Genomic DNA, 11,356 nt, shown 5'->3' with positions numbered 1-11,356 from the left:
TCAGAGGTAGCAGCAACAACACCCATCCTTTAAAAAAAAGATTTTTATTAATTTATTCATGAGAGACACACACAGAGAGAGGCAGAGACACAGACAGAGGGAGAAGCAGGCTTCCCGTGGGGAGCCCAATGTGGGACTCAATCCCAGGGATCTGGGATAATGACCGAGCCAAAGGCAGATGGTCAACCACTGAATCACCCAGGTGCCCCAACACCATGCATCCTTGAAACCTACAACTTGACCTCTCCCATGGTCCCTGTCTTTGAGCATAGCCCCTGAGTGGCACCAAGATACAAGAAAACCTGCCTGGCATACGCCTTTGCCTGACCTCACCACTGAGCTTCACTTGGCTCCTAAGGGGTGCACACCAGCCTGTTGCAGGCAGTTTCCTTTGCTACCTTCTTAAAGGAGCCAAGATTTAAACAAACCTTGGGGTAGGAGCAGATCATGAGGCAGGTCTCAGGTCTGTACTCTTTGGGTTTTGGTTTTCTCACAGCCTGATGAGTGTACGGCTCCCCCTTATCTTTTTCCACCCCCCACCTCCCTTAGCTGCTCCTCCCTCCCTATCATATTAAAGCCAGGCTTATCCTTCAAGGCCCAATTCAGACTCCTCATCTGGTGAATCCTCCCACCCATGCTCTATCATTAAGACAGCCTGCACATATTCATTTAACAAACCAGGTTGTAGGAAATGTCACTGTTTCGTTTCTATCTGGCTTGCCCCCGTCCCAGGCAGAATGGAGGCAATCTGAGAGCCAGGGCCAGTCATACCTTCTCTTTTTTGTTTTATATTGTTGCATTTCTTCCAGGAGGAAGCACTATGCTAGCTACTGGGGCTAAAGAGATGAACTTGACACAGTCCTTGTTCTCAAAGCCAGTTAAGTACCTCGAAGAAAGGTGTGAGAGGAGTGCAATGCCATTTGAAATAGCTGGCCAGGGGAAGGTGGCCAAGGTAAAGAAAAGAGCATGTGGAAGGGTCTGGGGAAAGGAGAAGACATGTCTTATTCCAGCAATGATTTGAATGCTGTAGAGTGGGAGCTTTGGCTACACAGTAGGACATACAGCTGGAGGCAGAGAATGAAAGTCTGGTGTTTGAAATGAAAATAGTATTCATCATATGCTGTAAGTAATGGGAGTCAAAGGAGCTTTCTTGATCTTATCAGCGAACACATTTTATATAAACTCTCTATCCACTTGTCCACTTATGCTACAACAGCGGTTTTCAACCAGAGCCGCCTTTGCCTCTTAGGAGATATTTGGCCACGTCTGTGGATATTTTGGGTTGCTGTGACGTGGAGGATGCTACTGGCATCTAGTAAGTAGAAGCCAGGGATGTTGCTAAACATGGTACAATGTACAGACCGGGCCTCCACAACAAGGAGTTATCCAGCCCCAAATGCCAAAAGTGTCATGGATAAGAAATCCTGTCCTACAAGAATGATTATCATCTGTACGTCTAAGACCCGGCAGGTTCTCAGACATCATGAGTGCTTGAGTGCTTAATATTGAATTGAATGAATGCATGACTGACGTAAGATCCTTTTCTGGGACAAGTATGTATCTAAATAGATATTAGTGTATTTAATTACTCTCTTTCCCAACTCATTCTCTGTGTGTCTGTCTTCATCTATTAGAAGGTACCTCCATGAGGGCAGGGACTCTGGCTTGCTCACCATTGTCTTCCCAACAGCTGGCTGAATGCCTGACAGATATTAGGTGCTCATAAATGTTTGTCGAATCCGTGAATGGTAGACTTGATGGGTGGGGTTGGGGATAGAGACCAGAAGAAGCCATGGTTGGAAGTAGTTGGGATTCCTTCTCCTTCCTTGGTTAGATACAGAAAGGGGAGAGTCCTGAAGATCTGTACTGAATTCCTCAAAACCTACTGTCTCTTTTGGACTATGACTTCCAGTTTGGGGAAGTTTCATTATGCTGTTTCTCAGCATGGATTTCTTTAGGTTTATTCGGTTTGGAGCCTACTCGGCCTCTCGAATTTGTAGCTTTATGTCTTTTGACAAATTTGGAAAGATCCTCAGACACTATTTCTTCAAATATTTTTTCAGTCCTATGCTCTTTACTACATCTTTCTGGGACTCCAATGGTATGCATATTAATACTCCTGTTGTGTTTTTTTTCCTAAGTACAATTTTTATTTAACTCTCCTGTTATTGTTTCACAGATCCCTGAGGTCCTGCCAACTTACTTTTTTCATTCTATCTTGTACCTGTTATTCAGGTTAGGTAAATTCTATCCATCTGTCTTCACATTCACAGAGTCTATCCTCTCTCCACTCTACTATTGAGCCTATTCAGGGAGGTTTTTTTTTTCAGTTACTGTTTCTCAGTTCTATAATTTCCTATTGGTTCTTCTTTATATCTTCTGTGTCCTTGCTGAGATTTTATTTTTTTGTTTTTGGTTTCATGGGAATGCATAATTGCTTGTTGAAGCCAAGGAGCGTCACCTCACATTGACTTATTCAGTGTCCTTGTGACAGGATGGGGTTGGAGACCCAGCACAACACTGCACTGCTCTGAGGAGGGCATTGGAACCCTGATTGTTTCCGCCAGGCAGAGCACAGATGATCAGCTGCCCACTCAGCTCCTCTGAAACCCCAGGGGAGTGCTGTACAGTGGTTGCATTGGTTTTTAGTGGCAGTAGGGTAGATAGTGCCAAAAAATAATATAGGTGACCATTTTCTTAGTCCTTTGGCTAGGGTGAACAGGCTTTCTTGAAACTTTTTATTGTCTGTTCCTTTTGGAAGTTCTGGGTTGGGGATTTCAGTTGCGTCCTATCTGGGATATAGGGGAGATAATAAAAGAACCCAGAAGGATGCCTGGGTGGCTCAGTGGTTGAGCATCTGCCTTTGGCTCATGTTGTGATCCTGGGGTCTTGGGATGGAGTCCCACTCAGGCTCCCTGCAGGTAGTCTGCTTCTCCCTCTGCCTATGTCTCTGCCTCTCTCTGTGTGTGTCTCAACAATAAATAAATAAAATCTTAAAGAAAAAATAACAGAACCCAGAGAACACAAGGCTGTGTTGTTCCTCAGGTCCTGAGGTCCTTGGGTTGTCTGCCTTCTTCCCACCTTTCAGTCTTTCTATGATTGTTCATGGTATCAGGTCTGGTGTTTAGCGGTAGGACGGAGCACCCAGGAGGAAAGAACAGGACTTCTCTAGCTTGGCCAGAATGGAAGATCTGGGGCATGAATTTTACCCCTATTTCTTATTCCAGGCATTAGATCAAGTCAGTCACCACCTGCCAGGAGAGACTTTGGGATGTATATGTCATGATCATGTCTTACATTTGTATAACTCATGAGAGCTTTCAATAATGTGTTCATATCCACGATTTCATCTGGTCCTCACAATGCAATAAGCATATTGTTATAGGATCCATTTTATAGATGAGGAAATGGACACACCCAGAGATTCATTCATTGCTCCAAAAGTAGCAGAGCCCAGGCTTCAAGGCCATAGTATAGTGTTCCTTTCACCATATACATTGGAACGGCCACAAGCTTGATCTGCTTCTCCCTGGCCCAGCCTCCCTCTGCCAGTCGGAACCCAGGGCCTTGCCCTCTATCTTCTGCCTCTGGACTCTCTTGTTCTATCTGGTCTAAGCCCCAGCAGTGCAGCGTCCAGTTCCATGACTTTACAATGAATAAGTCCTGAAAGGCCACTTGGGTCTCTGTCATCTCCGTCAGTCCAGGCTAGCAGGGAGGGGTCAGAAGGGGTGCTTGTCTGAATTCTCTAGATGTTGAAACTGTGAAGATTTAGCAGCAATGTTCCCTGGGGCCAGGACTCATGCAGTCACATGGGCCCCTCCCTGAGGGAGGCCTGGTGCCTGGTTTCATGCTTTGTAGTCACCGTCTTAAAATTCCTTGTACATTTTGAACAAGGGGCCCCTCATTTTCATTTAGCACTGGGCCTCACAAATTAGGTAGCCGCTTCTAGCTGAGGCCTGTCTATGTCAGGTCTCTGGGAGCAGGGTTCAGTCTCCCAGAAAAGAGCGAAGAACCCGCAAAGTTATGGCCTTGAATGAGAGGCCTCCAAGCGTGAAATCTGTTCCTTCGAATTTCACACCACACTCCCATTCCTTTGCACTCGGTCAGGCTCAGCAAGCCGTGTGAACTTTCTCCCTGAGCTGAGAGTCCCACCACCTCCAAATCTTGGCTGTACTGTTCCGATCTACCAGGTTGCTGCAGCTTCATCTTCAAAAGTGATTTCTGTGTGATTAATGTATTTGATGTACCTACCAACCTTCCCCCTGCATGTACTCTCTTTTCATATTGAAACATTTGAGATAATTGTTGATTCCCATGCAGTTGTAAGAAGTAGTACAGAGACATCCTATTGATCATGTCCCCAGTCTTCCCCGAAGGGAGAATTCTGCAAAACTCTAGTATATCACAACTAGGATATTGATATTGATAAACTCCACCAATCTTATTCAGACTGCCTGCTTTACTTACATGCTCATCTGTGGGTGGATTTGATTCTATACAATTTTATCATACGTGGGTTCATGTATTCACAACCACGGTCAAGATTCTGAGCAACGCTGTCACTTCAAGGATGCTTTGTGGTGTGATCCTTCCAAAACCACACCCACCTCCCTCCCGCGACTCCCTTCCCCACCCGCAGCACACACTGGTCTGCTCTCCATTTCTGAACTTGGGGCATCTGGGCTGGTTGTAGGTGTTGCTGTCACAAAATCACCTCTGTTTCTGCCCATGGGTTCTTCGTGGCCTTTTAAATGAATTAATAAAGCAAGATGTACCAAGAAAAGACTTCACATCCCCATGAGTCAATGGTTATTTTCTTCTTTTTAAAGATTTTATTTATTTATTCATGAGAGAGAGAGGGGCAGAGACACAGGTAGAGGGAGAAGCAGGCTCCATCCTGGGAGCCCAACATGGGACTCAATCCCGGGTCTCCAGGATCACACCCTGGGCTTAAGGTGGTGCTAAACCACTGAGCCACCCAGGCTGCCCAGTTATTTTCAATTTTAGAGGCAACACGGTCCAAGGGAAAGCTGGAGGATTTTAGAGTTGGAAGAATTGTCATTTCAAAATAAAACAACAACAAAACAGGGCTCCATTATTTCCTTCCTGTGTGGCCTGAGGCTGGATACTTAATACTCCACCACCATCACCCCACCCTCCACCCAGCATCTCCCCTACCTCTGCAAACTGGGAAGAAGAATTCCCTCCACACGCAATTATTTTTGTGAAGATTAAATGAGATAGCACCTGAAAGCTCCCAGGACTTTGGGGCTTTCTCTGTGGTCCCTTCTTTCTTGGCACCAGCTGAGGTGGAGGGAATGGCTCTAAAATAGCGAGAAGTCGAAATTGTTTTTTCTAAATGCAGTTTTAATACTCGCAAGTATTTACAACAAGGGAAAAACAGGACAAGAATGACTATACAACTGGGACTTATAATTAGCTTAATGAGACTTCTAAAGAGCTCTGGAGGGAACTGGGGAAACTCCTTTTAACTAAAAGCCAAACAAGACCTCGTCCCATCCCCCACTCCCTCTTCCACCATCGACGAGGGCTTAATTAGTTTAGCAGCTCTTTTCTTTCAAGATCTGGCTATAACAAGCTACAGCCTCCCTTAGTTCAATTTTTTCCCCAAAAATCCTAAATTAGCGGAGGCCAGATGAATGACATTTTCCTGGGATTGAAAAAGATTCCTCTCCCCCATGTTGGAAATGCTTCATAGTTCTGTTTGTTTCCAACCCCCTCTCAATCTTTTGCTTCACTCTCAGGCTCAGTGACAGCTCAAGGCTGTCTCCGTCCTTTTTGTTCTAATTCTATAAGCTTTCCCAGCACTTAAGGGGCTGTTTATGGATGTGTAGCTCTGACAAAGAGATACTATCATTTCCTTCAGACCTCCCCTGTTTCTCAAGTTTTGAAATCCCAGGAGACAGGTCTACTTGATGTCCTAAGCACTTTTTGTGAGTTGCTGATGGACCCATCTCGGGGTCTCTTGCTGAGTTGCCACTGACTTCCATTCTGAGTGTTTCTGGAATCCACCGACAAGTGTCTACTGCACTGTGCCTTGCACCAGGAAGGGTGCCAAAGCCAGAGCTGCTGCCTTCAAGGAGTCCACCATGGAAGAAAAACTCTAGCATATACATGAAACAGTTGGACAATGATCAACTAGAACTCTGTGTGAGATGATGCTGACTCAAAATGAGATGGTTATTCGATGGTTGCACCTCAGGAAGGAGGTGTCACAGAGAAAGTAAGGTTGGGGAATCAAAGGATAAGCAAGACTTGGATAGACGGAGGGGTCAGAAAAGGGAATCCCAGTCAGGGGACATTTTGAGCAAAAATGTGGGAGTAGGATTGAATCGTGCCATGCATCCAACACCCAGTTAGAGTGAGTACCTGATCTCTGACATTGCTCTCAGCCTTTGCCTTGCACTATCTGGCTCCATTCCTTCACCATGCATGATACTTCCCAGTCTGTGAGCCCTAGATCATCTCAGTTTCTGACTCCTTGTCCTTCCTTCTGTTTGTGACCTTGCCTACTCTCACTTGGTACCTAATGCTCAATTCTTTGGGGGCTTAAGTCATGGATGACATCTATATCCAAAGCATCATGCCTAGACAAACTTCCCCAGCCCTAAGGTTCCTACCCCAGCACCAACCAGTGGTGGTTGCATTCCTGAAAATTTGTCTGGTCCTAAGAAATGGAACACAGAAGCAAACTAGACCAGCACCAAGGAGTAGTGGTGAAACCAGTCATGGAAAATGGCTAAAATGACGTCTCTTGGTGGAGGACGGGCCTTGGTGACCAAGTACAGGAGTAAAGATTTGATAGTCAGAGATTAGGAACCACTGTAACCATTTATTTGGGGACAGAGGTTTCCTTTGACTAATATTGAGAAACTAGAGCTCTTTAGTTGACAAGGCAAATGAGTTGCTTCCCTTAATTAAAGGAAGTTCTGCCAACAGCCCAGTGAAACTTATTTTTGTGTTAACCAGACCAACAGGGAAGGCGTCCAATTTGCCCCCTCCCAAAATCTTGGTTGAACTCCACCCCACACTGGCCCAAGGCTATTTGGTTTGGAAGCTGCTGGTCCATCCTCTTCCATGGCTTCTGTTCACACTCTCACTGGCCTTGGGGGATTGTAATGTCAGAATAGGCAAGAACTGCAGTTGGCTGGCCCAGACCAAGGATGCTGCCCCACACTGCCGCCCTGCACTGCACTAATGTGCCACCCCCGCCCCGGTACACACACACACTGGGTGAAGCTGACTTTTCCCCTCAGCAGAACTCAATTTTACAGTCTAGCGTTGGAAAATGCCCGAGAGAAATGATTGGGCTGGGAATGTGGTCAGAGGATGCAAAAAGGCAGAACCCAAGACCTAGGTGAATGCAGAGATGGAATTAGACTCTATAGCATCTTGGAGAGAGTTTTTGGTGACTTGCTCCACAGATCCTGGGCTCTTGGATCAAAGGCTCCTTCCCACTGTCCCCACAAACTCTTAAAGGAGGTCAAAACTTTAGAAGGAGTAAGGAAAACATACCGCTTTACACAGAATATGAACCCCCTCACCCCCCAAAAAAATAATAGTACAGACTGAAAACTTTCACAAAGTCTACAGATGGCAGACCTTTAACTCACTGAGAGCTGAGATCATGTTTCTTTACTGTTCACTGTTATATCTCCAGGTCCTAACATCATATCTGGTGCACAGTAGGAGCTCAGTAAAAGTTTGCTGAATGATAAATGAATCTCAGTAATAATAATAATAATAACAATAATAATGACACTATTAAGATTTATTGAGTCTCAGCCTTACATCAGGCAGTGTTCTAAGTACTTCACATGCATTAACTAGCTGATGGAATCTTCACGACAACCCTCTAAAGTAGGCCTACTGTTGTTCCCATTTTCTGGAACAGGAAAGCCAGGTTTAGGGAGACTGTGCCTTGCCCAAGGGTATACAGCTAGCAAGCACAGAGCTCTTGACCTTTTGTGGCCTCTTAGTGTTCATAACAATCAACCAAGTGCACTATGAGGCAAGACCTCAGGGAACTATTCTTTATCATTTTCCCTGCCTGAGATGCTATCCTCCATTTCCTCTTAGCATTCTACCGCACATTGCTCCCTTCTTCCTATTCGAATCCTACTCATTCTGAAGGATCCAGCTCAGATTTCACCTCTTTTACTAGGCTTGTGCTGACGACCCTTGCTAGATCTCTCTCCTGCTTTGGAACTCATAGAGCACCCATAGGCAATACCACCCATTTGACACTTGAAAGCTAGGTAGCATGCTGGTTAAGAACCAGACTTTAGAATCAGAGCAAGATTTAACTTCCAGCTCTGCCAATTTACTAGGTGTGCGACTGTGAGCAAGTTACTTAACCTCTCCATCCAGGAGCATGATCTTTGAACTGGAAAGCGAATTACAGCTCAAGATAGATGAAGAGATAATAAGGGAGTATTTAGCTGCCTTCAATGAGTTCAAGTTTCCAGGCCCAGACAAATTACATCCGAGGCTACTGAGAGAATGTGCAGATGTGATCACAGAGCCAGTCTGAGTAACCTTTGAGAAATTATCGCAAAGGGAAGAGGTGAGAGATGCAAAGAGGGAGACAAACGTTCTCCTTTTTAGTGAAGGGAGGAGTGGTGTTTCAGGACGCAAGATGTAGAACCTGGAAACTATAGACCAGTGAGCATGGCATTGGTCTTTGGCCAAAGTATGGAATGCACTATTAAGCAGATGATTTTTAAGGCTTTAGAAAGGGAGCGGAAATCACTAGGGGTAAGCATGAGCTCACTAAAAGCAAGTCATGCTTAACTAAACCCATTTCCTTTTTTGAATGGGTATCTAAAAAGGTAGATGAAGGGCATACTCTAGCATAATATATCTGAATTTCAGCAAGACATTTGAGAAAGCCTTATGATATCCTCACAGAGATAGATGGGAAAATAGGAGCTGGATGGTGGCAGAAACTATATGGACTGCTTCAAGTTTGGACAGCCTTATTGTTTAAAAGATTTTATTTATTTATTCATGAGAGACACACAGAGAGAGGCGGAGACATAGGCAGAGGAAGAAGCAGGCTCCCCGCAGGGAGCCCAATGTGGGATTTGATCCCGGACCCTGGGATCACGCCCTGAGCTGAAGGCAGATGCTCAACCGCAGAGTCACCTGAACAACCGTATTAAACGTGGTTGTTAGTTAAGGGGAGGATGCCAAGGTCATGATGTGGTGTTCTGTCCTGGACCCTAACTCATTCAATAATTGTATTAGTCTGATTGATCAAACATGCTGATAAAAGAATCTTGGTGATATAGATTGTGCACTGTCAGTGGGGGTGATATTACCCCCAAGAGGGAAAATCTCATTCTTGGGGAATGAAAAAATATTTTAAAAGAGAGCACAAATATGCATAGAATACATAAACATGTACAGCATATCCATGCTATGAAACTCTCATGGGAAAATATTAGGAAAATAATGTCTAAAAAGGGTCTTTAGAGGTGTGATCATGAAAAAAAGGGTTAAGAGAAAAAATGGCATAGAGAATATGTTTTATACCAAGGACTCAAGATCTAAAAAAATTCTAAGGGATACATTGAAATAAAAAATACACTGGTGATGGTTCTTGGGAATGTGTGTAACCCAACATCTAGGTTAAAATCAAAGTCAATTGCATAAGCATGGAATCAGGCAAATAATAGTCCATATAAGAAACAGAAGGTGGATTTAATTGAGCTACAAGCTGCACACTGAGCAGATCTGTGCTCAAAAGACAACCAGAATGACAAAGGATCTGGAAAACCGTGTTCCATTAAGTATGGTTTAAGTGAACTGAAGATATTGCACCTGGAAGACAGAAGACTTGGGTTGGTGTGACAAACACTGTAGAAGTCTATCATGTAAAAGAGGAATTCAAAGCAGTTTGTGTGAAGCTGATTTTTGCTCAACGTAAGGAATAAGTTTTTAACAAGTAGGGGATGTTCAAACGCGGAGCAAGCTGTTTTCCAGAGCTTCTTAGATTCTATGATTCCTTATTCATTTGAAAATTACAGAGATGGAAAAGATGGCTGAGGAAGATGACCCCAGAAAAAAAACACACCCCCACCATGCTTGGTTTCAAAGCCCAAATCCCACAACATGGGGGATGCTTGCATGAGAAATCTGTCACTCAAGCACCAAATTGGTTGCCGCTATTTAAAGCCAAAATTCTGCTGGGATTTGGCCTTTTGTATTGCCCCTTACCTCTGGCTCAGTTTCCATCTTGGCATTGAGGAGCAGAAGGCACAGAAGGAATTATGGGGAGATGCCAAGAGGAAAGTGTCAGAGACCACAGTCACAGAATTGCTCAGATCTGTTTCATGAAAATACCGGTATGGGGCCGGTGAGGAGAGAGAGCACACTTTCTTTCCTGCTTGGAGTCTTTGCTTGCTTGTTTTTTTTTTTCTCCCTCTCTCCCTCTTCCCCTGTCTCCCTCCCTTCCATTAGCCAGGAGGAGACCTGGCACAGGGATAGGGGCAGGGAGTGATAATTTCAGGTCAAGAGGTTGGCACCACATTGGTTAGGCGAGCTGGAGAAGGAATGAAACAGTGAGTCTTCATAGGTTAGAAAACTGAAACAAACAAAACAACGTGGGAATTGTGTCCCTGGGGACTGTGTCCCGGTGATTGTCTCAGGGAGCAGGGCCTTGACAAGGATGCAGCAGAGCATTTTACAGGTATTCCCCTAAAGTATCCCCCTGAAGCCTCATGGTTGGCCTTTCAGAGCAGACACTTACTTGCTCTACTTTACGCCGAACATGGCCAGGTAGAATTGCCATGGCCCCCTTGCTTGAAATCCCTACAACTGCTTTGGCATCAAACCCCACTTGCTTCCCTCTTCTTGCTCCCTTCTCTCTGCCCTTGGCCAAAAGTGACCTGTGGCTTCACAAAGCAATCTTTTCTTCCCTATACCCCCATCAGCTCCGCGTTCTCTCCCACTCACCTGCAGAAGCCCTCACCACCCTCAGAGATCCGTGTACAAGGGCCATGCCTGCAGCCTAGCCCATAAGAACTTTGTCGACACTTCAAGATTTTTCTCTCCATGTCCTCTCTCGAGTAATGTCCACATCTGCACTATTCACCCCGGGACAGAAAAGTCAGAAATCTTGCAGACCTCTCCCTGAAAGTCCTGTTTCTCCTTGGAACAGGAGAGAGCTTTCAAATGTGGCTTCCTGAGTTTTCCAATTTGCTGGTGGGTGGATCTGGAGTGGGCATCCCGTCTGCACATCTGGCAGGGGAGCTTTCCAGATTTTCCTCATGACTCAGGATCAGTTTCTGACTGCTAGGCGGGGCAAAGGCTCCTGAAGTTTCTGCGAGGC

Source organism: Canis lupus, chromosome X (assembly GCF_011100685.1).
Source record: "Canis lupus familiaris isolate Mischka breed German Shepherd chromosome X, alternate assembly UU_Cfam_GSD_1.0, whole genome shotgun sequence".
NCBI classification, from domain to species: Eukaryota; Metazoa; Chordata; class Mammalia; order Carnivora; family Canidae; genus Canis; species Canis lupus.
This window is presented reverse-complemented; position numbering follows the sequence as displayed.